Raw genomic sequence first — 27,430 nt, forward strand, 5'->3', positions numbered from 1 at the left:
GTCCTGCTATTTTCATGGAGAGACTTAGGAAAGCAATAAGAAAACACACCACTCTGAATCCTGAATCCATAAAGGGCCACCAACTTTTAAGGTACAAATTTATGATTTAGTCAGCCCCAAATATTTAGAGGAAATTACAAAAATTGGCACGTGGCCCTGATCAATCCTTAGATGATCTTCTCCAGCTTGCACCTTCCATTTTTAATAGAGATCAAAAGGAAAGAAAAGGAAACATAAAGACAAGAAAAAGGACTTATTAAAGATCATTCAAAATGACAGAAACTTTTAATGCCTTGCAATAGCCCATGCAATTCACCCATTTTAGGAGTTAAAAAGCAAACTGCCTAGTCCAAAACCTTAGAATAATGAAGCAGTAATTTCCCCCACCTGTAGTTCTTAATCCATGCACTTTTATCTTGAATTCCAACTGCTGCTTTGTTTACTAAGTTAGATTTAAAAAATGGCTTTTCCTGTTTATGCTAGATTCTGAATAGCAATTTCTGTTTGCCTTTGAGGAACCAGCTACTGTATCTCAACTAACCTAGACAGTGTAGGCTCAGGATTTAGATGGCCCTCACCTGTTCCGGACAAACCTTAGCTAAGGACTTAACAAAATTCAGAGATAAAACATCTGTACTTGTTCTCCAGTAAGTAAATGACATCCTTTATGTGCCTCCACCCAGGAGGAATATCAAAAGGCCATTGCAGAACTCCTAAACTTCTTAGCTAATAGAAATTAAAAGATCTCAAAAAATAAAGCTTAATTATGTCATCAACAGGTTCAAAACTACAGGAAATAGCCACCATAGGACAATATTCTGCCCCAGGAATATCAAGAAGGGTCCTCACTTCAAGCTCCTTCCTCAGTTTACCTATGAAGCAAGATTTAACCTGTTTGTCACAAAGGGGAAAATAAATCCTGGATAAGCAGCCGTAGGCAGCTCAATAACCAATGGCATATCTCAGTGAGGAACTTAGCAAAGTAGCTTCATTCTCAAAAGTAATGGAAAATAAGGTCTCATAATTTTCTTTGACATCCAACCTGTCCTGATGAGGTGGCTAAAATGCCCTAGGCACAAGGTTTCTGTTAAAACCTGTTAGATCCTTCCAGATCTCAGTCAAGGCTTACATTGAAATGTAAATAAAGGAAGCCTAAAGGCTCAGTAGGAGACCGATCTCAAACCCAAGGAAAAAAAAGGTAAAAAGAGTTTTACCTAAACCCCAGCAAAAGTAAATTTTATGGTGCTTTACTAAAGTAATTAATGGCCGTATCATTTTTTTTAAATTCTATATTTTTTTGAGCTCATGATTTTTTTGATCAGTTCTATTTTTTATTTAACTAGAGTTTTGAACATCTGTTCCATTGGAATGGAGATTCGCCTATAAAGTTACAAGGCCTTTGATTTTGTGTTATTTGTATGTCGTGCTGTCTGATGTCATGTTTTATCTGTATCAAAATTGAGCGCTCCTAAAATTAAAATTTAAAAAATGGATCTAGATACTCTTAATTCACGTGATTTAAAAAGGTTCAATTCAAATTGGGTAAACTAATAAAAGTAAAATGTCTTTGAAAATAACTCGCAAGTCTTTAGGTGGTCAAGCTAATAAAATATTGATGTTAATAAAATGTCTAATATCAATTGTTTCTAGGACTTTTCTTCAACAGGAAAGAGATGGCAAATACTGTTCAGGACACTTGTCTGATATCTTGGTTTTTACAAAATAATTGAATTAGAGTTGACATGTATGGGATTACTCAAATGTGTTTGTAGAGACATCTGATTAATTTACAAAGTTAAAATGCTAATTGTTAAATAACATCGAGTACTTTTAACTCCTTAAATTCCATGGGGTAACATATTTAAACATTATTGGTATTTTCATAGGTTGGTAAATAAAAAGGGTTTACAATTACTTTGTGTCCTCACTAAACTAAAAACAAGGTTACTAAGAGTTATGTCCTAACAAGTGCAATTCTATATGCAAAGGGTCCCAAAAGTTTCAACTATGTTTCAATTAGAGTACTACAAACAACAAAATATTTAGTCTTATTAAAATAGAGTAAGTTATCTAAATTCAGAAATTTCATAAGAGTTGTTTCAGAATGTGAGCAAAAAGGGGTCAACAAATAGGAAAGAGAAAATAAAAGGTTCTGGGTATGGAAATATATTTAGTAAAAGGGAAAAGGAAATGTTTCTGGGTAAGAAAGTGCTTGTGTGATGAAATACATGAGGGTCTAAGTAAGTGCTAAGAAAGTCTGTGTAAGTAAAGGGCAAGTTTCAACAAATTTGCGTGAAACAAAGTTGGTTGTATGTATGTGAGACAGTTAAAACTATTTAAGGTTTTTCCTAAGGTGAAATACTAATGTTCTGATATAAACCAAAGTTTAATCTATATGATAAAATGACATGGTAAAATGACAAGAATTTTTTAGAAACACTAATTTACTCTTAACTTTGTGTCTATTAAGTTTTATTTTTTAAAACAATTAGTCTTAAAAATTGGGGTTTATACAATTATGGCTAAACAACTGTTAGAGTATTGTACTATGTTACAGATTCTAAATTTTTCTTTAAAAACTAAATTTGGTAATATAAAAGTGTCAAGGTAATTGTGAAATGGTCACTCATTGTATTTTAAATGTGTTCATATTTTCCAGGTATACAAGTTTTTAAAGCAGGAAATTTATCAAGCTGCTAATCTCCAAATTAAACGTGTCTGTAATGGTAATTTAAATGTATAAAGAGTAAATTTTAATTGGGGATTTATTTCTATCATTTAATGTTCTATTATAGGACCTGTTATCAATAGGGTATATATAAAATTTGTTACTTTTTACACTGAGATAAAGAATTTCAAATATAAATGTATTTATAAAAGTTAGAGCCTGACTTGTTTAAAGGTTGATATTGTGAAACATGAAAACATTTTGCCACTTTGACACACAAAAGGAAAGTTAAAAGCTCTCTCAGCCTTTCTTTGATTCATGTTTTAGATACAATGTTAAATTGTGTTAATTATAAAGTTTATATAGACTCAGGAAACAGTATATGTAAACTACTTAAAATGACATTTAAGAAAGAAGCAAATATCAACATCAGAATTAGAACACTTAAGATTTGTAAAGAGCCATGCCTTACCTAAGATAAGGCTCTGCCTCCCACCTTACTGCATATTAGAATGGCTCCAAAATAAGTCAGACTTCAGCTTATTTAAAGTTGTATTCAAAAGATTGGTTTTTGTTGTAAAATTACTATGATCTCAAATAGGGGATATAATGTGGTTCTCAGTCAAAATTCAAGATAGCTATTATACAAGCTGAATATATTTTTACTCTTGCTAATTTCACTTTGTAAAACTGTTACCTGTTAATGTTTTGTAGAAGTAGCTGCTTCAAGAACACACAACCTAGGTAACTTGTGATAATAAGCCATCACCTATAGAACAGATAGTGGTAACTTCCAGTACTAATACAGACTCCAGTTAGATAAAAGGGTAAATAACTGTAAAGTTATAGACATTAAAGTTAAAGTCCAGTACTTTTTCTTTATGACTGTTGAGACTGCGTTGCTGGATGATTAAGATCAAACTTAGAGACTGGAATTAAATACAGAGGGCAAGATAGACCAGTATTTGGATCTTTCACCCTCTGTCAGCCTGAACCCAGGGAACAAGAGAACTTCTCTAAGGAGCATTGCAACTCTGGGTCACACAACCTCCTGATCAAGGAGATTGTTGAGACCACTAGAGGATGAAAAATCACTCAGTGCATCTGCTGCACAGGAGGGTCATGGAAAAAGGGAGACATACCTTGATGCTTCCAAAGGAAGCCACCTCATCAAGGAGACCCTGCCTAACCAATGGCACTGGTGGAGCTAAGAAGCTGCTCTTAAGTTCTCTACAAGTGACCCCTGTGGGAACTCAGATGACTCTTTAACAAGACAGGAACAGGTTAGTTTGACCAGCTTGATCTTAGACACCCAGCAAAACAGTTAAAACTGAAATATAGCCATTCTTGGGCATTTAAAAGAAATAATAGTTAAATATAACTTAAGATGTACACTTGTGTTAACCCACTAGAATAAAAACTGGAAACTACAAATGAAAGATTCTTAGGCAAATGTGCCTGATAACCATCAAGAGAAATTGCCAGAGTCAGAAGTTTTTAGTCAGTTTAAGGTCTACAGACATAAGTAAGTTGAATCTATTCTTGCTAGTAACAGAAGTATAGAGATCTCTACTAAACACAGGTTATACCAATAAAGGGATATTTTACAAACATCAGATGACATTAAGTAGCTTAACTATATTTTATGGGGACATCAATGCCATTAAGAATTAAATGTTGTGTTTACATTCCTGATAACCTGGGCAATGTTAAAGTCCCCAAATAAAGGCCTTGTCCTCTCCAGCCTTTGTTAGGCCACTTTATGGGAAAAATTTCTCAGTTCTTCCACCTCCTGGTGAGAGATTGATTTCTGTCACCTTCATGATATTCATTGGCATGTTCCAGATGCTGCCACACATACTTTGTACTAATCTCCTTTCAGTATTCATGTCTTTTTGTTCTTCTCTCACAGAAGCACCCACCCCCAGATGTCTTTACAACCTGCTGTTCCCCAACCAGACTTCTACCTTGGACCCCTCGATTGACCTGATTTTTTAAAAAAGGAACTCCAAACTGCTTGCTCCTCGCTGCCTGCTTCCAGCTTTGAAGCAGCCAGAACGATTGGCACCCCCTTTCTTTTCCTTACAGCAGTTAGGAGTTCCTAAAGCGAAATGGGGGAATGAAGCCAGAATTAAGGACAGGTAGTTAGTGTAGAAATAGAGAATCGGGTCAAATCCAGGAAATGAAGCCATCTGCCTCTGGAAGTTGGAGATTGTTCCTGGAAGAATGGAATGTCAAGGAGCTCCGGAGCCCATTGATTACCAAATTTACCTGCCTTTATCAAGGACTGCAAGCAAGGAGCTGCTAATTAATGCCCCCTGGGCCCTTATCTGCCTGAATCTCCTTGGCCCTCCCCCTGCCCATGGCTTCTCACTTAATGCAAAACCAGGCCTAGTCAGTAGGCAGGAAGGAGAGATAAGGGGGGAGAGAACTGGAGAACAAAAGGGACCTTAACCTATAAAAGATGTAGGGTGCGCTCACTTCTTGGGACTTTAGAACATCAGCCATGGCCCCCTTCTCCCTCCGGGAGAAGTCTGTATTATTACCTTTAAATAAAACCTGCTTAATCTGCTTGCCTTGGCTGCTTCTCTAGTGTTCAATCTTCAACATTAGAAGGAGCAGAACTCGTCACCGGTAAACGGCGGTATCAATAGTCACTCTGAGAATGGAAGTTGAGGAACAGTCCCCAAAGCCTGGTGGGGCACCAGAAAGGCTGGAAAACTGGAATTATATTCTCTGACTGGCACAGTCTGCCTAAATATACATATGTGTCTTTCCTGCCTTTTGTTCCTCTAAATTTTAACATTCCTGTAGGATGGGCAGAAGCAAGTTAGCTGACCTTTCCAGTTTTGGCCAAACTCTGATTAAATTCATTTTTCCTTTTTTTTTTTTTTTTTTTTATGTCATTTCTTCTTATTTCTAGTGTGGGCTGCCAGCAAAATCCAATCCTGGGGATCCCTAGCAGTGCCTCTGGCCTGGGGTGCCAATAACAATATGTATAACACGACTCCTTAGAATATTAAGAAAGCTTGCTAGAAAGCAAAAAAAAACCAAAAAACAAAAAACAAAAAAAAACGAGAGACTAAAAGTCTAATTTGCATCTCATGATGTGGGTGACAAAGGGAAAAGTATTCTTCATGTCATGAAAGAAATACACATTAAAATTTAAAAAATTAAAATAAGCATTAGGAAATTAAACCAACTCTCATAAACACTGAAAAAGAGCCCGTGAATTAAATCAATGTATCAAGAAATATAATTTGTTAAATATGGAAGTAGCTATCTGTCTAAAATTGTCAAGAAGTTTATGGAGAAAGCATAAATGTAATTTGAACCAAATATGGGGAAACAATTATAGAGAAAAATTTTAAACAATTAGATTGTACTTTATCACATTTAAACAAATGTATTTGAAAGTAAGATGAAATTAAAGATTTGAAACTAAAATTGTCTCAAGAAGAGATAGCAAATAAGAAGAAACAAATTTCTATAGAAGATAATTGAGAATGTTGTCAAAGAGATTTTCCTTTGACCTCAAAGAAAATCCCCAGGGCAAGATTTTAGAGCCCCAAGGATAAGATTTTATAGGAGAGTCTTTCTTCAAAAAAATGTCGTAGGGCTGGGGCATTCTGGGAAACTGAGGCAGTGTGAAGGCTCCCCCTTCAAACTTAATTCTTGTCATCAAGTCAGAACGATTTCAGACAAAACACTCAAGAGTAACAGGCATGAGTTTATTAGAACAGTAGGAAAGGGGCAAAGGGGACACTCTCAAGGTGGAGAGTGGGTCCTCTCAGAGAGAAGAGGAACAACATGACTCTTCTGCCTTTCAGTTTTATTGGGGCTCCCACGGAAGTTTTCAGAGAGTCCCACTCAGGTCCACCTCTTTGGCTTTTGACTGACAACAGGATGACATCAGACTTCCAAGTCCCCACTGCCATGACAACTCTAGGTCACTTTGGTCCATGCTGGCAGGTTCTACTTGGCACCTGTTCTTACAGATTTTATGATTAAGGGGGATTATTCTTATCTCCCGGAGTTCTGGCATATGGTCTGTGTAAAGGTCCCAAAAGTCCCCTACTTCAGGGTAACTTGGGTTCCTCTTACTGGCATGATTATTTTGGGCCTGCATTTCTCCTGCAGATAGCAGGTAGTTTGATGAGGAAAATAATATATCCTGTTCACTTAAACTAGGCAGGGCTGCAGGTAAATTGTTTTCTAAAAGGGAAAGCATGTGGGAGTCAACACAGTAGGTCCATTTTATAGAATTTTTCCTTTAACCTCATGTTCTCACGGCTCATGTCTGTGTGTCCCCTGTCAAAAAGGCTATACTTGTGCTATTTGAGCTATTCTAGAGATGTATAGTTCAGGAAGAAGACCACTGAACTCATTAAACGAAATACTGATAATAAACAATGAGAAAGACAATATACCAAAAACTAAGTATTGGTTTTATTTGCATCTGACTTCCCTGACATTGCTGAATCACCCACTTTTTAAAAATACTTTTGTTTTATTTATTTATTTTTATGTGGTGCTGAGGATTGAACCCAGTGCCTCACATGTGCTAGGCAAGTGCTCCACCACTGAGCTACAACCCCAGCCCTGAATCACCCACTTTTATAGTCTCATAATGACATGCACTTCTGTTACACACAGACACACACCCCCTACATGCACATTCACACATATACTCTGGTCTCATACTACCATATGTGTGTGTGTGTGTGTGTGTGTGTGTGTGTGTATCCAAATATGCCTTCTTTCATAAGGATTATTTTGAGGTAGTTATTTTGAGAAACAAAAAACATGGGAGAAACTCTGAAAACAAGATCACTAACTACCTTTTTGTAAGAGAAATTTACTTCTTTAAAGGAAATCTCCACTTTTGTCTGTGCCTCTAGCTCTCTGTACCCCATTGAAAATGCTGACTATAAATCACTAGGCCCTCAAGAATGGAGAAGGTACTGGCTTAGTCTGCATTGAATACCTTTCCCTTTTTTATCCTGCTTTTCCTGGTCACCTCTCCTTTAATGGTCTCTCCAATGCCCTTTTATTCTTTCTTTCTTTCTTTCTTTTTTTTTTTTTTTTTGACTTAATGGGGGGTCTCTTTTCATTTTATTTTTTTAATTTATTTTCTTTTTTTATTGTAAACAAATGGGACACATGTTAATTCTCTATTTGTACATGGAGTAAAGACATACCATTTGTGTAATCATAAATTTACATAGGACAATGTTGCTTCATTCATTCTGTTATTTTTCCCTTCCCCGCCACCCCTCCCACCCCTCTTTTACCTCTATACAGTCCTTCCTTCCTCCATTCTTACCACCCTCCTTATCCCTAACCCGAAACCTAACCCTAACCCTAACGCTAACCCCCCCACCCCCCATTATATGTCCTCATCCGCTTATCAGCGAGATCATTTGTCCTTTAGTTTTTTGAGATTGGCTTATCTCACTTACCATGACATTCTCCAATTTCATCCATTTGTCTGCAAATGCCATAATTTTATCATTCTTCATGGCAGAATAATATTCCATTGTATATATATGCCACAGTTTCTTTATCCATTCATCAATTGAAGGACATCTAGGTTGGTTCCACAATCTGGCTATTGTGAATTGAGCAGCAATGAACATTGATGTGGCTGTGTCTCTGTAGTATGCTGATTTGAAGTCCTTTGGGAATAGGCCAAGGAGTGAGATAGCTGGGTCAAATGGTGGTTCCATTCCAAGCTTTCTGAGGAATCTCCATACTGCTTTCCAGAGTGGCTGCACTAATTTGCAGCCCCACCAGCAATGTATGAGTGTACCTTTCTCCCCACATCCTCACCAACACCTGTTGTTGCTTGTGTTCTTGATAATCGCCATTCTAATTGGGGTGAGATGGAATCTTAGGGTGGTTTTGATTTGCATTTCTCTTATTACTAGAGATGTTGAACATTTTTTCATATATCTGTTGATTGCTTGTAGATCTTCTTCTGTGAAGTGTCTGTTCATTTCCTTAGCACATTTGTTGATTGGATTATTTGTATTGTTGGTGTAAAGTTTTTTGAGTTCTTTATAGATTCTGGAGATTAGTGCTCTATCTGAAATATGAGTGGCAAAGATATTCTCCCACTCTGTAGGCTCTCTCTTCACATTGCTGATAGTTTCCTTTGCTGAGAGAAAGCTTTTTAGTTTGAATCTATCCCAGTTGTTGATTCTTGCTTTTATTTCTTGGGCTATGGGAGTCCTGTTAAGGAAGTCTGATCCTAAGCCAACAAGTTGAAGGTTTGGACCTACTTTTTCTTTTATAAGATGCAGGGTCTCTGGTCTGATTTCAAGGTCCTTTATCCATTTTGAGTTGAGTTTGTGCAGGGTGAGAGATAGGGGTTTAATTTCATTCTGTTGCATGTGATTTTCCAGTTTTCCCAGCACCATTTGTTGAAGAGGCTATCTTTTCTCCATTGCATATTTTTGGCACCTTTGTCTAGTATGAGAATATTGTATTTATTTGGGTTTGTGTCCATGTCCTCTATTCTGTACCATTGATCAACCTGTCTATTTTGGTATGAATACCATGCCGTTTTTGTTACTATTGCTTTGTAATAGAGTTGAAGATCTGGTATTGCGATACTCCCTGCTTCGCTCTTTCTACTGAGGATTGCTTGAGCTATTCTTGGTTTCTTATTCTTCCAGATGAATTTCATAATTGCTTGCTCTATTTCTGTAATGTACATCATTGGGATTTTAATTGGAATTGCATTGAATCTGTATAGCACTTTAGGTAGTATGGCCATTTTGACAATATTAATTCTTCCTATCCACGAACATGGGAGAAATTTCCATCTTCTAAGGTGTTCTTTAATTTCTTTCTTTAGTGTTCTGTAGTTCTCATTGTAGAGGTCTTTCACCTCTTTTGTGAGATTGATTCCCAAGTATTTTATTTTTTTCGAGGCTATTGTGAATGGGGTACTTTTCCTAATTTCTCCTTCTGAAGATTCATCACTTATGTATAAAAATGCATTGGATTTACGAGCATTGATCTTGTAACCTGCTACTTTACTGAATTCACTTATGAGTTCTAAAAGTTTTCTGGTGGAATTTTCTGGTTCCTCTAAATATATAATCATGTCATGAGGAAGCAGACATAGTTTGAGTTCTTCTTTTCCAATTTGTATCCCTTTAATTTCTTTGGTTTGTCTAATTGCTCTGGCTAGAGTTTCAAGGACGATGTTGAAAAGAAGTGGTGAAAGAGGGCATCCCTGCCTTGTTCCAGTTTTTAGGGGGAATGCTTTCAGTTTTTCACCATTTAGAATGATATTGGCCATGGGCTTAGCGTAGATGGCCTTTACAATGTTAAGGGATGTTCCCACTACCCCAATATTTTCTAGAGTTTTGAGCATGAAGGGATGCTGTATTTTATCGAATGCTTTTTCTGCATCTATTGAAATAATCATGTGATTCTTAACTTTAAGTCTGTTGATACGGTTAATGACATTTATTGATTTCCAGATGTTGAACCAACCTTGCATCCCTGGGATAAAACCCGCTTGATCATGGTGCACTATCTTTTTAATATATTTTTGTATGTGATTTGCTAAAATTTTGTTGAGAATTTTTGCATCGATGTTCATTAAGGATATTGGTCTGAAATTTTCTTTCCTTGATGTGTCTCTGTCTGGTTTAGGTATCGAAGTGATATTGGCTTCATAGAATGAGTTTGGGAGGGTTCCCTCCTCTTCTATTTCATGGAATACTTTGAGGAGTATTGGAATGAGCTCTTCTTTAAAGGTTTTGTAGAACTCGGCTGAGAACCCATCTGGTCCTGGACTTTTCTTTGTTAGTAGGCTTTTGATGACCTCTTCTAGTTCATTGCTTGTAATTGATTTATTTAAGTTGTGTATGTCCTCTTCGTTCAGTTTAGGTAATTCATATGTCTCTAGAAACTTGTTGATGTCTTTGAGGTTTTCTGTTTTGTTGGAGTATAGATTTTCAAAATAGCTTCTAATTATGTTTTGTATTTCACTCGTGTCTGTTGTGATATTTCCTTGTTCATTCCGAATTTTAGTAATTTGAGTTTTCTCCCTTTTCTCTTTGTTAGTGTGGCTAAGGGTTTATCAATTTTGTTTATTTTGTCATAGAACCAACTATTTATTTTGTTAATTTTTCCGATTGTTTCTTTTGTTTCAATTTCGTTGATTTCGGCTCTGATTTTAACTATTTCCTGTCTTTTGCTACTTTTAGTGTTGGTCTGCTCTTCTTTTTCTAGGGTTTTGTGCTGTAGTGTTAAGTCGTTTATTTGTTGATTTCTACTTCTTTTGTTGAATGTGCCCCATGAAATAAATCTTCCTCTAAGTACTGCTTTCATAGTGTCCCAGAGATTTTGATATGATGTGTTTTTGTTCTCGTTTACTTCTAAGAATTTTTTAATTTCCCTCCTGATGTCTTCTGTTATCCATTCATCATACAATAGTGTATTATTTAATCTCCAGGTATTGGAGAAGTTTCTGTTTTTTATTCTGTCATTTATTTCTAATTTCAATCCATTATGATCTTATAGAATACAAGGTAGTATCTCTATCTTCTTGTATTTGCCAACAGTAGCTTTGTGGCACAAAATATGGTCTATTTTAGAGAAGGATCCATGTGCTGCTGAGAAGAAAGTGTATTCGTTCTTTGTTGGATGGTATATTCTATATATGTCGGTTATGTCTAAATTGTTGATTGTGTTATTGAGATCTATGGTTTCTTTATTCAATTTTTGTTTGGAAGATCTGTCCAGTGGTGAGAGAGGTGTGTTAATATTGCCTAGTATTATTGTGTTGTGGTCTGTTTGATTTCTGGAATTGAGAAGGATTTGTTTGATGTACATGGATGAGCCAATGTTGGGGCATATTTATGATTGTTATGTCTTGCTGATTTATGCTTCCCTTAAACAGTATGTAATGTCCTTCTTTATCCCTTCTGACTAGTTTTGACTTGAAGTCCACATTATCTGAAATGAGGATGGATACTCCAGCTTTTTTGCTGTGTCCGTGTGCATGGTATGTTTTTTCCCATCCCTTCACCTTTAGTCTATGGGTATCTCTTTCTATGAGATGAGTCTCTTGCAAGAAGCAAATTGTTGGATTTTTCTTTTTAATCCAATCTGCCAGTCTATGTCTTTTGATTGATGAGTTCAGGCCATTAACATTCATGTTTATTATTGTGATATGATTTGTATTCCCAGTCATTTGACTCATTTTTGTTTTTCTGACATGATTTGGTTTCTCCTTTATTTGGCTATTCCTTTAGGCTAGTTCCTCCCGTTGCTGATTTGCATCGTTGTTTTTCATCTTTTCCTCATGGAATATTTTGCTGAGAATGTTCTGTAATGCTGGCTTTCTTACTGTAAATTCCTTTAGCTTTTGTTTATCATGGAAGGATCTTATTTTGTCGTCAAATCTGAAGGTAAGTTTTGCTGGGTATAACATTCCTGGTTGGCATCCATTTTCTTTCAGGGCTTGGTAAATGTTTTTCCAGGCCCTTCTAGCTTTTAGGATTTAGGTTGAAAAATCTGCTGGTATTCTTATTGGTTTCCCCCGAATGTAATTTGATTCTTTTCTCTTGCGGCCTTTAAAATTCTGTCTTTATTTTGTATGTTAGGTATTTTCATAATAATTTGACTTGGTGTGCGTCTGTTGTAATTTTGTATATTTGGAGTCATATAAGCCTCTTGTACTTGGTTTTCCATTTCATTCTTCAGATTTGGGAAATTTTCTGATATTATTTCATTGAATAGATTGTTCATTCCTTTGGTTTGTTTTTCTAAGCCTTCCTCAATCCCAATAATTCTTAAATTTGGCCTTTTCATGATATCCCATAATTCTTGTAGATTCTCTTCATGATTTCTTACCTTCTTCTCTGTTTGATCAACTTTGTTTTCAAGATTAAATATTTTGTCTTCAATGTCTGAGGCTCTGTCTTCCAAGTGTTCTATCCTATTGGTTATGCTTTCTATGGAGTTTTTAACTTCGTTTATTGTTTCCTTCATTTCAAGGATTTCTGTTTGTTTGTTTTTTCAGTATCTCTAACTCTATTGAAATGATCTCTTGCTTCCCGTATTTGGTCTTTTAACTGTTGATTGGTGCGATCATTTAATGCCTGCATTTGCTCTTTCATCTCCTCCTTCAATGCCTGCATTTGCTCTTTCATCTTCTCATTTGCTTCCCTGATTGTTTTAATTATGTACATTCTGAACTCCCTTTCTGACATTTCTTCTGCTGTGCTGTCATTGGGTTTTATTGATATAGTATCTAGGTTTGTTTGGGACATTTTCTTTCCTTGTTTTCTCATATTGGTCAGATGTCAGAGGGACTCTGAGATATTGCAGATTTCCTCTATTGGCTTAAAGTGTCCCTGTAGTTTTCCAGTATATCACCTCCCAGCCTTCAGTAGCCTGAAGTCTTGGAGGAACTTGATAATGCAGTGCTTCCAAAGAAAGCTGCCCCTAGCCCGCTACTGGTTCCATGGCTTGGAGCTGGCTCTGTGTGGAAAGGCTCTCACTGGGCGGTCTGCTCCAAGAAGCTAGCCTAGAAAGGCGCTTCCCGCCAGAGGGAGCAGGGCTGCTTGGGGAAGTCCCTGCGTGCCCTGTCCTGGTCCCTGAAGCTGCCTGTGGGCCGGAGCTCGCCGCTGGCTCCGGGACTTGGAGCTGGTTCTGTGCAGAAAGGCTCTCACTGCGAGGCCTGCTCTGAGAAGCTGGCTCTGTGGCAGGAGCCCACCACCAGAGGGAGCAGGGCTACCTGGGAAAGACTCTAGCTGCCCTGTCCTGCTCTGTTAAGCCCTATCTGGGCCTGCTGCCCAGGCCGAGCTTCACCCGGTGGGGGAGACTCACCCCGTGGCTCTATTTTAGTCCGAGTCTCTCAATGCCTCCCTTTCTTGGATCGCTCCCCCCCCCCCCCGTTTTATTTTTTATTTTGGTTGAAGATGATATTTTAGCTTGAATTCCAAGGCACCACTTTGAGGTTTTACTTATTTCCCTGGGTGTCTTTTATATTTACATTAGCTATACATGTTAATGAACTGCTGTTTGTTTTTTTATTTTATTTATTTTATTTTTTATTTAATTTTTTTTTTTTTAGTGGTCGATGGACCTTTATTTTATTTATTTTTATGTGGTGCTGAGGATTGAACCCAGTGCCTCACACATGCTAGGCAAGCGCTCTACCACTGAGTCACAACCCAGCCCTGCTGTTAGTTTTTGTCTTGTTCATCTGCTTTTATTACAGAGGTCAGTCACAACTAAGGACTATGAATGTTAGTAAGAAAATTGTATTTTCCTTCTCTATTATGTATGTGTGAATGTGTGTGTGTGTATGTGTGTATGTGTTATAAATTGGGTAAGTTGTTAGAATCATATGGGCTCACTTATGTCAAATTATTACAAAATGAAGTTGGGAGGCCAAGAAAAGAAGTCCTTATGCATATTTGTTTGATAACAAAAACTATCACAAGATACTGCCAAACCACAGCTTTGTAAAAAATCCACCAGAAATAAAACACTTCTTTGAGCGTGATTACCCAGAATCTGCTTGTTCCACTTTGGACTTGTTAGAAATACTGGTGCTGCAAGGAATCAAACACTGTGCTTGGAATTAGCTCTGGGAACACAAACTTTACTACTTCTGTAGAAAGGTGTGCTACTGACTAAAGTCTGGCAAACAAACATGCTTGACCTGGTGGTTCGCCTATTTTTATCTCTAAGGGCAGCACTGCCCCCTAACCCTGATAGAAGGACCTTGGTGTTACAATCTATGCAATTGGCTAATGCGAAAATTGGGGCAGGCAATGGGAAGGGCTACAGTTAAAATGGATACAATTGGATGCAAGCTGGGAACATGAAAATGGCTACATTTGGATACATTCAGGCCATCCTCTGGAGACTGGATCCAGGAATTTAAATAGACTATACAGGTTGCCTTTCTTCCATCCCAATTTTACATTTAAGGTTAAATACTGTATTCTGAAAATGGACCACTGAACTTTCCATTTCTCACAGACTGACCACTCTTCTTATTGATCTTGTAGCCAAGGATTATTGTTTCATGATAACTTATGTAACATTCTTATTCTACCTTTAAAAAAAAATTGCCTTCTTTTGCCTTCCTGGATATGTCCATGACCCACCATGGCATCCCTTGCCATTTCCAAATTAAATCTTTTGTTGTTGTTTGGTACTGGGGATTGAACCCAGGGGCACTTTACCATTGAGCCGCATCCCCAGTCCTTTTTTTGTCTTTAATTTTGAGACAGGGTCTTGCTATGTTGCCCTGGCCAATCTCAAACTTGCAATGTTCCTACTTCTGCTTTCTGAGCTGCTGGGATAATCCACATGCACCACTGGGCCTGGCTTAAATCTTCATTTTGAAGAGTTGCTCTCTTTGCTCTTCATTTTAGGTTGACAAAATACATGTATATTTTAATAGCTTTCTTGAGTTTTCATTATATACATAAAATTCACCATTTGCCTGTTTTAAGTATACAGTTGAATTTTTTAGTTTTTTAGTTGAATTTTTTATTTGTCCTGATAAGATCTCACATTTCCATTTATAATTAATTCAGGTTCCTATCCTCAGCCCTAGTCAACAGTTAATCCACCACAAATATGGTGGGGGTTTCTGCTTACTTATGGTAAGGGTCTTCTGGGTGGGGGGGGGTCTCTGATCTGCTTCAATTCCTTTTTATTGCCAAACATTTCATTTTATAGATATAACACAAGCTACTTTTGCATTCATCAGTTGAGGGACATCTCGATTTTTTTCCACTTTTTGGCTAAAATAAGGTTGCTATGTATGGTCATGTGGTCACTCTGTGTTTAATCTTTTAAAAAACTGCCAAACTGGCTTTAGTGAATGTTTTATTTCAGTTCTTGTATTTTCAACTAGAATTTCTCTTTGGTTCTTATTTGTAATTTCTATCTCTTTATTAACTTTCTTTTTTCAGAGCAGTATTATTTTTTTAAAGTCCATATTTCTTTGTCTTGTTTTGTTTTCCTGTATAAAAAATGATCCCAATATCAAGGTAGGGAAAGGGAGTAGAGATAGACCCCCTTAGTGTATAGGAATAGGGGAGTAGAAGGATAAGCCTCCAAAGGAGGGATGGGTGGAAAATGTCTTTAAGGCAGCCAAATAGTCTCTGTAAAAAGTTGGAGCCTTCACAGCCTCAGAGAGAAAGGCAGAGGTTGCCTTGTTTCTCAATGGGGTTCTCTCCACTCAAGTGTCCAGAAGAAGGAGAAAGACAGCATCTCTTCCTTCTGTGGCAGCCACTCCAGAGCTCACTCAGGATCATCTTATGTAGATGAGTGTTGCAGGGCTCAGAAGGCAAAGATTCACTTGTGTGGATTAAAAGTCAGCATTTCCAGCAGTAACTGAGCTCCAGACTCCTCCATTTCAGGCACCACCAACTGCACCAGGTGAGGTCCTCTGGGGGAAAAGGGTCCTAGTGGGTAGAGATACATCTCAGGGCCAATCATCCTCTGGAGGCCTCCCAATTAGGTAAAAGATTTTGCCCAACTGGTCAGCTTCAGAGTTTACACTGAAGAGAGGCTCCCTGTGAAACATCTCCGTGAAGACACAGCCAATACTCCACGTGTCCACAGGGGTTGCATATGTAGACTGTGGAAGAACTTCGGAAGCACGGTACCAGAGTGTGATACCCACGGGTGTAAGGGCCATCTGGTAGCTGTATATTCTGGTTAGGCCAAAGTCTGCCAGCTTGACCGTCCCACCACTTGTCACCAGAATATTCTCTGACTTCAGGTCTCCATGAATGATGCAATTGGCATTAAGGAAATCTAGTCCTCTTAGAAACTGGCATCAGATCCTTGATGGTCTCAGCTGGAAAGTCTGGTGATGGTGCCTGCCTTGTCCTTAGGTCTGAGTCAATATGCTCAAACTCTACGGTCATCTTGATCTTCTCATCAGTCTGGGAAGTAGCACAGACATCCATCAGCCAGACAACACTGGGATGTTCAAAAGCCTCTAGGCACCTCAATAAGGCCACCTCATGATCTGTGGTGATGGGGAGGCCCCCTCCAGCTTCTCCTTGGCTGGGATCTCTCACACTCTTGAGGGCTACAAAGTGGCCACTGTGGAGATCATGTGCTTTGTACACTGTCCCATAGGCACCACACCAATTTCAGCCACTGGCTCATATAGTGAGGTAGCCATTCTCAGATCAGGGGAGACTCTCATGCCAGACCAAGAGCTGTGAGGACAGGCCCGTTATTGGGATTCCAGAGCGGGTTCCTTTGGCGCCATACACTTGAGGTGGGTGGGGGCTGGGTCCAGGGCAGCTGGACTGTATGGGTGGGACCATAAATACAGACTATAGGCTAGAGACCCCCTCAACCGAATCCTCACCAGGTGACCAGCTGTAGAGCAGTATTATTTGTATAGTTTAAAAATTTGTAGGCATGCTTTTATTCTAGCAAACTTCAAAGTTTATGGGATTTTTGTTTGTTTTGCCCTTTGACTAGCACCTGAGCCCTCACAGTTAAATTCTATTACCTATATTTTTCCTGACCACGGAAATATATAATTTTTTTTCAGTCTATTTCCATACACACACAAACACAGACACACACTCCTTTTTTTAGTACCAAGGATTGAACCCAGGGGTACTTTACCACTGAGCCACATCACTAAGCCCTTTTGATATTTTATTCTGAGACAGGGCCTTGCTAAGTTGCTGAGGTTGGAACTTGCCATCCTATTGTCTCAGCCTCTTGAGGCCCTGGGATCACAGAAATGTGCTACTACATCTAGCCTGGATTCCATAATATATTGTGGCAACTCTGCATTCTAATAATCCCCTAGGACTCGAGGGATTTTTTCCTTTGCTTGCATGCAAACAATTTTTCTGAATGGCTTATCCAGGCTTTTTCTGTGAAATCAATTTTTCCCACAGTGTGCAGCCTTTGATGATGCAACTACAGTTTTTTCCTCTTATCTTTATTATTATGCCTGGTTTCATAGAAACCATCCCTAGGGTCAATATAGCTGAGTGTTTTGCCATTGATCTGTCATAGTTGTTGCTCCAATTCCTTGAGCCAGTAAAACATCTACCCTTTATAGAGAGATGTGTGTTTAGCTTGGGGAATTCATTTATGTCATTTATGTGTGTCCCATGTTGACCAGGAGGCTCTCAAGTGCCTGCTGTAGTCACTCCTGAGTTGATACAGCCTACCACATGTGAGTAGCCTTCCAAAAACTCCAGATGAGTGTAATCTTAGGGCCCTTTTTTGTCTGTTTTTCTGGTTCTGTCTGTTAAACTCTATCTGGACTACTATTTCTTTTGTTGCTGCTGGTTTCATTTAGTTATCAACTTTTTCTAAACAGTTGGCCAGCAAAAAAGACTTCTGTGTAAATTCAATGACCACATCTTGTTATTAATGTGTAAGTAATATACTATTTTCTGTTCTTCAATCACTTAAGGGAAAGTGGTGTACATCTGGGAGCAGAACAACTGTTGATTGACTTATAGCAGAGAAATGAGCCAAGACATTCACAAATTGAACCAAAAAGTGTTCTCTACAACAATATGAAGGACTCAGTGTTTTCTCTTGAGATAGTATCTCTTTGAGACAGCTTTTGTCCCATGATATCACTTGGAAGTCTAGGAGAAAGGACTGAGAAGCTGTGTAGAAATGTAAGTATGTGCTTTTCAGCTACTTTTAGTGAAAGTTCTTCCTAGGCACTTGGTTCTCACTCCAGTTGTTAAAGTCACCATATTCCTGAAGTTTTATTTCTGAATTGAACATCAGAACCAGAAGGCAACTGGTTGGTTTATGTCTATTTTAAAAACCCTGAAGACTGGAGTGCAGTAATCTAGTGTAAAAAAGTGAAAATATTTTGGAGAAACCAACAGAAATGCTAAAATCTTTGGTCTTGATTTAGATAAGAGATCCAGGTTGTCTTGAGGGCTATTTCACCCAAAGTTTGCCAAAACCACTATGGTTGTGTCTTTGGATTCAGTACTTAGCATAGCGTGTTGCTCACAGAGCACTTACTCAAAATATAGACATAGTTCAGCCATTTTTAGTAGATTATTAGAGTTGTGCTGCCATGACCACAATCTAGTTTTAGAACTTCTCCATCATCCCCCAATTCCCTCATACCTATTTGCTATCTATCTCCACTTCTGCTGTTAGCCCCACACTTACAGACTATACCTCAATAGAACTATGAAAAAAAAAACTAAATAAAATACTGTCATGTATTGCTTCTTGCAATGTTGCTTTTATTTGTTGCTAAAAAATAAAATTAAAACAAAACTGTGCTACAGATTAAAAGGAAGAAAAGAGTGAGCATTTGTGGGTGAGTGGAACTTACAGATGTTTGAAAATGGAGTAGTCCACATTTTAAGGATGAAAAGGCAGAGGGTATCTCCTGTCATCGTAATGGTCATAGCTGATAACTGTGACAAAATGGAGGTTAATAAGAGAAAAGCATAACAGATTTGTTTAATCTAAGTTTTATATGATGCTGGAATCTTCAGAATGAAGATATAAAGATATAGGGGGAAATGGCCTTTTTATATTTAGGTTCAGTGAAGCAGGTACAGCTATGTAAGAAATGTGATTGAGTCTCTAGTTTTGTTCACATACCGTGTGGGTGAGGGAAAGGGTTTCTGTTGGAGGGATGGGCTGCCTGTAAATTAATGGCTAAAAAACTGAACCACAGGAGACAATTATCTCTTTTGATTCAGGGGCATGACTGATTGAGCCATGCTAATCTAGCTCTAATAATTGGAAGAGCCCACCTGTCCTTTATTTATAATCATACAGGTAAAAGGGAGGACAAGGAGGAGCTTCTTTTGTGAGGAACAGGATGGAATGGAGTTAAGGAAGCCATTTGCTCTAGCGGGTTGTCCCAGCAGGACCTGCAAATTCCAGTCAGTGAGCCACTGCATGGATACCACAAACTCCAGGCAATTTGGAACTATCTCTTAAAGCTTGCCAGTTCCTGGGAGCCAGATTTCTGGATCTGACAGCTCACTGAACCTGGTTTCATTTATTGGCCATGGATGGCTTCCTGCAATTGGACACAAAGGATCAATCTTTCTTTCTTTCTTTTTAGTACTGGGGATTGAACCCAGTGATGCTTAACCACTGAGCCACATTCCCAGCTCTTTTTGTTTTTTTCTTTTGAGACAGATTCTCACTGAATTGCTTAGGGCCTCACTAAGTTGCTGAGGCTGGCCTTGAACTTGCCATCCTCCTGTCTCAGCCTCTGGAGCTGCTGAGACTATAGGAGTGCACCCTGGTGCCCAGCACAAAAGATATAATCTAATAGACTGGGTGGGGAAACCCAGCAAACCTTGTCTGTTCAGATTCTTCTTGGCCTCTTACTTGTAGCATGTTTTCCTCCCAAGTATGAGGCAGGACACCTCTGGAAAGAGGGTCTTCTGGCCTACTGCCAGAGAAGAGTAGGTCAGAAAATTTCATTATTGCAAGCTCTTAGACAGAAATGTGGGGAAGATTAGAATGATATTTTTAAGCTTTATGACTGCTTTGGGGAAAAGGAGTTCTAGTTTCTATGACCTGCCGAGGGGAAGAATAATTCTGGTTTCTATTGTTCACTCTGGGGGAGAATGAAGGGTTTCACACAGGAGAAAGAAACCTTGAGTCTAAGAATGCTTCTGAGGCCTTTTACTGTTCTTTTTTCCTTTTTGGGACTGGAGATTAAAACTAGGGACACTCTACCACCAAATATATCACCAGTCCTTGTTATTTTTATTTTGAGTCAGGGTCTTGCTAATTTGCCCAGGCTGGCCTTGAACGCGTGATCCTCCTGCCTCAGCCTCGCCAGTAGCTGGATTACAGGCATGCACCACACCAGGCAGTCCAACGCCCTTTAAACAACATAAAACAGATTAACAAGAGAAAAGTATGAAAAAATTATTTAATAAAGTTTTATATGACATGAGAGCCTTCAGAAACCAAGACCTAAAGACCCAGGAGAAGTTGTATACTTTCATGCTTAGCTTCAGTGAAAAATGGAGAGCCATGAAGAAATGTGACTGTACAAAAATGGTATGATCTAATGGTAATAAACTGGGAGGAACTTTAGCAAGGCCTGTTTCTTCAGATTTTTCTTGACCTCTCTAGTACTCCTTCTCCTCTGGGTGTGGGGTAAGGCCCTTGTGAAATGAATGTCCTATATTCTGTGTTCAAAGGAGGTGGATCAGAGAGTGACCTTTCCAGATTTTATGGCTGGTTCTGCAGGAGGGAATTTCTAGTTTCTATGATCCACTTTGAGAGAGGAAAGAGGGTCAGAGAAGGTCAGAGGGAACTTCCTGTTTCTAAGAACTTCTAATCTCATTCTATTCAAAGTACTTAGCATGCTAAAGTGCCATACTTTGGAGTATAATTTCTGAACTCCAACAGAACCTAGACCCCTTGTAAGAAATAGAAAATCCCAGTGGTCCAATTTCAAAATGGAGTATTTAGCTTTAAATGTAAAATGACATGGAACATAAGAAAGGCAACTGGAGGGGACAGCAGAATAAAAAGTTACAAACTGTTAACACCAGAGTGTAAACATTTATAGCCCCTTAACGAACAGGAGGTGAGAAAGAAGCACCCACCCCTCACCTCACCTGACCCACAGAGATAAACTCTGCACATGCCAAAGGCACTCAACCCAGGAGGACTTTCCGACCACAAGGGAACAAAGGTAGGTGGGGACAACTAAAGGTATATTTCTTTAAATAACACAATAGGAGACAGTAAAACCTAGGTGATGTTCAGGAAGATTGTGCATCCCATAGTACTCGTCCAGTGAGGAACCCAAAGAGTAATCTTGCACTTGAGGGTATAAAACACATGTTGTTTCCAATCTGGAGCTCCCTGACCACCCAATCATGCAAGACTCATTAAAGTAAATCCTTGCTTTTTACTGTTCCTTGTGTATTTTAGTTCCTTCTTTGGTTTTGGACAAGTGAGCATGTTTCTCACACCCTGACACTTATTAATTTGTTAACTTGTCTTTAAAACCCTACAGTGGGTCTGGGCATGGTGGTGGACACCTGTAATCCCAGCAGCTCCGGAGACTGAGGCAGGAGGATAGTGAATTCAAAGCCAGCCTCAGCAACTTAGTGAGGTACTGAGTGAATCAGTGAGACTGTTTCTAGATAAAATATTTTAAAAGGGCTAGGAAAGTGGTTCAGTGGTTAAGCACCCCTGGATTCAATCTCTGATTAAAAAAAATACAGTGGAGTGGGGCTGTAACTCAGTGGTAGAGTGTGTGCTTAGCATAAGTGAAGCTCTGAATTCAATCTCCAGTACCAAACAAAAACAAAGCAATAAAGAACAATGATGACAAAACCCCTGACCATGCAGTAAAGACATCCAAATTAGACTCTAGAAGCACGTTTCATGTAAATAATTGCCAACTCCATAATCTAATGTTCTAGTAGGTTTTAGAATTGAATGTTTCATCTGTATGTTAGTTTTTGATTGCTATAACAAGGTACTGGAGATAATCAACTTACGAAGACAAAAGGTTTATTTTGCCTCACAGTTTTGGAAGTTGTAGTCTATGATCAATTTGCCTCATTGTATTGGTCCTGTGGGGGAAGCCTATAATGAAACAGAACTACTCGTATCATGAGCTAAGGATCAAAAACAAAGAGGAAGAAGCCAGTGTCCCACTATCCATTTCGGGGGCATGCCCCCAGTTATCTAAGGACCTCATACTAGGCCTTAACTCTGAAAGTTTCTTCAACCTCCCAGTAGTGCCAAGTTGGGTCTAAGACTCTTAGGATCTTTGGGAGACATTTCAGATCCAAATTATAGCATCTTGGTTTCTTTTTCCCTTTGAGTCTTTACATTGACTGCCTCTGTTATAGTCTTCTACACAGAAAGAGTACTCCAGTTAATAGGACTTAAGATTGTTTTATGCATAAAAGTATATATTTAATTAATGAATTAAACATTTAGATAATGTATTAGATTTTTTATTCATGTTAGAATAAATTTGTTGAAATAGTAATGGTATTTTCTTTTATGTTAGAGCAGCATTTACTTCTTGATATATATCATCACTATTATTTTACTGTGTTTCCAACACAATAAAATTATCTTTCATCTTAAGTATAAACAAGTCTCTTCTGAGAGTGGAGTCTTTCGGGGATTTTATAGTTGCCTTGTTACTGTGAATCTCATGTTACAGCAGTTCAGTCCTTGTCTCTGTTTCTGACTTCTTTCAGGGCAGGTCCTCTTCAAGATAGGATTTACAGTAAGATACACATGATCATTTATTAATTTTAGTTGCAGCAGTGAATGAATTTTAAAAGGCTGATTTCTCTCTTCTACACTTAGGTACTTCCTCAGCCCATTTTGCAATAGTAATACTTGGTAAGATGTACTCTGAGATAGTTACATTTTCTGTTCTGGGAAAGCCAGTTTTGTGTAAGTGACACTAAGAAAGACACATACCAGACTAGGAACAGCATGAGCTTAGAAATCAGACAGTTCCACCTCTGTTCCTTTCAGCAGTATGACTTAGGCAAAGTATCTTTACCTCTGTGATCCTCAGTTTCCCCAGTAATGAGTCAAGTGGAAATTTTAAATGTACCGAGCTATCTACTTAAAACAAAGCATATTTGTGTCTGGTACATTGCCAGTGCTCAATAAATGACAATTATTATAAAATTAATAATAAAAGGATATTGTGTTTTGGATCACAGAACCAGGGAACAGGCCAAGTGAAACTGGTTTTGGTGTAATTGTTTAAGACAGAAAGGTAAAAAAGGGATCATAAAGTTTCCCTCTGTGTGTTTCAGTCCAGCTTCTCAAGATCTTCACACTTGAGAATCATAGACTTTGGGACGGGAGTCCCCTGTATTTCTCCTTTGCTAACAAAGCAATAAACCTTTTTTTTCCTTTTTCTGAAAACTGTCTTCATTGGATTGACATTGAGGACAAGGACTGAGCTTTTGGCAACAAATTCAGTGACCATAAAGGGACCCAAGAGCAGTCCCCCACTGCAACTTTCTTGGACAGGCCTGGCTCTCCAAGGAACCCCACTTCCATGCTGAGGATTCATGGTGCTGGTGAACTTGATGAGAGCCAACTTCTGGAGAGTTAGAAGACAGGGGAGTTTGCCTATGGTCTAACCAGAGGAGCTATTCCTGTGAGTAAAGGGAGGGACTGAAGGAGCATCCCAGCAGTTGCTGAAGCTCTTTTTGCTTCAGAGAACTCCCGCCTTCTCTCCCTGAATGGTACAGGTTGCTCCATCATAGTCCACTTTGAGAAAAAGGAAACTGAACTCAGTAGAGACACCCATGGCCATTTGGTAAGTCCCCCAGTGTGCATACCAAGACCCTTGGTTCCACATATCTGATTCCTCTTTGTGGGACCATCTGGTCCCTCTTTCTGGGGACATCTGTGGCACCACTGGTGTAGGAGTCATGGTTAAGTGGGACACAAGAACCTAGGGATCCTTCTTATTTGTTCTAGGTTCTTATCTGTTTGTTGGCCTTGGGTTTGGGAATTCCTTCTGGTTGTCTTTTTTTTTTTTTTTTATCTTTTACTGCCCCTTTTAAGACATGACCAATACTACATTGATCCTGTAGGAAGTCTCTTGGGAAAGATCTTGACTGATAAATGTAAAGGTGTCTATCTGTTGGTCATGGTTTTGGGGCTTCTCTCTGGTTGTTTCTGTGTTTCTTTTTTGTATAATCTTGCAATTAGAGTTGGTGTGTCAGAGGTAAAATGAGTTGAAGAGCCACCTATAGGTATAAACCTGTCTAAGATGTTTTACTGTAATGATCTGGCTTTCAAATAGCTTTCTGGATTATTATACAATCTTGCAGGTGGAGTTGGTCTGGCAAAGGTAAAGTAAGTGGAAAAAATTTGTATGTGTAGGTCTGTCCGTTTTAAACATTCCTCTCTGTTAGCACTGGTTTTGGTGATCCTCTCTCATCTGTGTGGTTGGTGTGTGTGTGTGTTTGTGTGTGTTTGTGTGTGTGTGTGTCTGTGTGTGTGTGTGTTACTGGCCCTTTAAGACATGGGCCATACTGCATTGATCTTACCAGTAGGGTCTTGAGCAGAAAGATCTTGACCAAATGGGCCACTTATAGGTATAAGCCTGAATAAGAGAAAGACAGTTTACTGTAACAATCTGACCTTTGAATGGTTTTTCTGGATTATTATACAACCTTGATGTTGAAGTTGACCTGTCAGGGTTAAAGTATACGAAAAAGATTTTGCATGTACCTTTATGCAGTTGCATGATAAGGGGTCTGAACTGTCAGGATGTTGAAGGTGCCAAAAGGCACTCTGCCTCTGGTGTGCAAAGATTAGCAGGACACCAGAAGAAAGGGTTAAAAAGATCTAAAAATTTTAAACCCAGTGCTGGCACTTCCAGCGGTTTTTCAGCCTGGCCCCAGGAAGCTACTGAAAGAATGGACATTTTTTTAAGCTGTCTGTTTTATCTCAACTCCCTAAGGTTTCCCTCCCAGTAATGGGAACAAAGCCCTTAAAGCTGTTCCAGGAAACAGCCCCAAACAGAGAATTAAAGAGTAAATTGAGCCAGATAGCTAGATAGTGCTCAAACAGTAGGATTACCAGAAACTATTGACCAGAATCTACACCTGTTGTAAAACATTATGAAACATGTTGTCAGCAAACCCAGACCCCCTTTGAAATTTCCTGGCAGCTTTGTTCCCCCTTTTCCCCCTTTCATGTGTGACCCCTCTCGATGTGTGGTCTCTGCCTTTATAAACCTACAAGATTTTCTGCTAGGGGCTCGACTCCTCGAGTTGGGTCCCAGCGCGCTGGAATAAACACCTCTTGCGGTTTGCATCAAGTGACGCCTCCTGCGGTTGATTGGGGTTGCCATCCATCCATGGGACAGAGTTGGGGTTTCCTTTTTGGGGGCCTTACACTACAGATCATTCCACTGTGGTCAAGAACAATAGCCCTAAACTAAAAAACAAACAGCAAACAACAACAACAATAGCAGCAATCCCCCAAAAGTTGTCTAGCTGTAGGAAAATGGCTAAAGAGAACTTGGTCTCTGCCCTGCCTTCCAACCCCTTTTGCCCATGGAGGGCGGTGACTGCCGGCCACAAAGAATGTGGTAATAGGTTCCAGAATTGTCGGTTTATGACCTGGGCATAGGAATAGTTTCTCCTTTAAAGATCTTGCAGGACACCCCATTTGGCCAGGGGATGTTTATCACTAAGGCAAAACAATTCTTGCTATAATAGTATCCCATCAAACTAAATGCCTGGGGAGACTGGCAGAATAAATAACTGTACCCAGAAGAGAAAAAGACAGAAACAAAGGCCAAGTCATGTTTTGTAGGCAGCATCTGTAAAAGGATCTTCAAGGAAGCCCAAAGTAAAGGATGGAAAGGGCCTCCTCCGTTGTATATCAATATTCCTAGTATAAGAAAAAGCCCCAAGAAGCCTCTGGATACAATTGACAGTGGGGAACTCACTAAAAGTCGATGGCATCATAATAAAGATAAGGCAAACAGGTCAGGCTCAAAAATATCCAGTGTTCCAACCTCTTGGATGCTACCTGTGAGAGAAAAGATTAAGACACAGTTTTTGTATATGTCAGATTGTCTGATCCCTCTCCTGGGATAAAATTTGTTGTGTAAATTAAATGCACAGATAACATTCATAAGGATTATTTCAGAATATGAATTTAAGAAAGGATCCAAAACTAGAACATAAAAAAGAAACTTATAGGTATCAAAGTAGATTTTAGTTTGGAAAATTAGAAGGTAAAAAAAAAAAAAAATGTTTCTGGGTGAGAAAGTATTTTGTCTGGTAAAGTAATATTCTTGGGCTAAAGTCCAAGATGAAAGAAGATGATAAAACTAAGTATGTAAAGTTGTGAATGTCTAAGTTGCAGAAGGTTTGAGGAATGTAAATCTTGAAAAGTTCTTGTTTATGATTAAATTGGCTATAAGTAGCATAGTCAAAATTATTTGAACTTTGATGTACTGATATGAAACAAAGTTTGAAACATTGATCTGCTTTTATCTATCAAAATCATTTTCTTGTATTTGTTAGGTTTTATTACTTGGGGAAACTAAGTCTTAAAGGAATTATGGCTTGTACCCATTTTAAAGTCATGAATGATTACTTTGTAACTGGTTAAATAACTGTTTCTTAGGTTATAATAATATAATTGACACCCTAAATATATGTGAGTAGGTATATGTATGTATGTGTGAACTCTACCTAAGCCTCATCTAAGTGTTATGTAAAAGTTTATAAAATGAAAATTTATGTAAGTTTACTGGCAAGATAACCAATAAATGCTTTTATACATTATATCTGACATAGAAGGGCCACATTGTCATTTGAAAACCTGTCTTATATCTTTTTACTTTGTGTAAGTCAATTTCTGATCATTAACACTATTTTCTAAATGTATAAGAGATTTAAGACTATCCTTTGATTTTTTTGTTAACCCATGCAGACCTGTGATTATTGTTACCATACATTATGGATTCTAAATTATACTTTCAAAGTTACACTTAGTTAAATGTAAAGTTTAGGAGAGCATTTTGCTAAGTTGGTGTTCTCCAAACTAAAATCATCTGTAGCAAAAGTCTCATATTTGTAGAGAAATAACAAATTTGATTGGTATTTATTTGTGTTTTTAATATTTTATAACTGGATAAAGTAACCTGTTGTCAACACATTATATATACAATTTGTGTTACTCTTCACACTGAAATTGGAATTTAAATACATTTTTGGAAGATAAAGA

General features: G+C 38.4%; 1 long non-coding RNA gene and 1 pseudogene across 3 annotated transcripts in view; one reads left to right on the forward strand and one right to left on the reverse strand.

Moving 5' to 3' along the window:
• The first annotated feature begins 1,402 nt into the window (after nt 1-1,402).
• LOC306651733 overlaps nt 1,403-27,430 on the forward strand; it is a 495,681-nt gene continuing 469,653 nt past the window's right edge. Inside the window, exons 1-2 of one of the 2 annotated variants that reach the window (XR_013761192.1) lie at nt 1,403-2,021; nt 2,067-3,451. This is a non-coding gene — a long non-coding RNA (uncharacterized lncRNA). The remainder of the gene's footprint in view (nt 2,022-2,066; nt 3,452-27,430) is intronic. The other variant, XR_013761193.1, reaches the window with a different exon arrangement.
• On the reverse strand, nt 16,019-16,859 carry LOC306652016 (cyclin-dependent kinase 4-like; annotated as a pseudogene). Its single transcript has one exon. The product of its transcript is annotated as a cyclin-dependent kinase 4-like (transcript).

This window comes from Sciurus vulgaris, assembly GCF_902686455.1.
Source record: "Sciurus vulgaris genome assembly, chromosome: X".
Classification (NCBI taxonomy): Eukaryota; Metazoa; Chordata; class Mammalia; order Rodentia; family Sciuridae; genus Sciurus; species Sciurus vulgaris.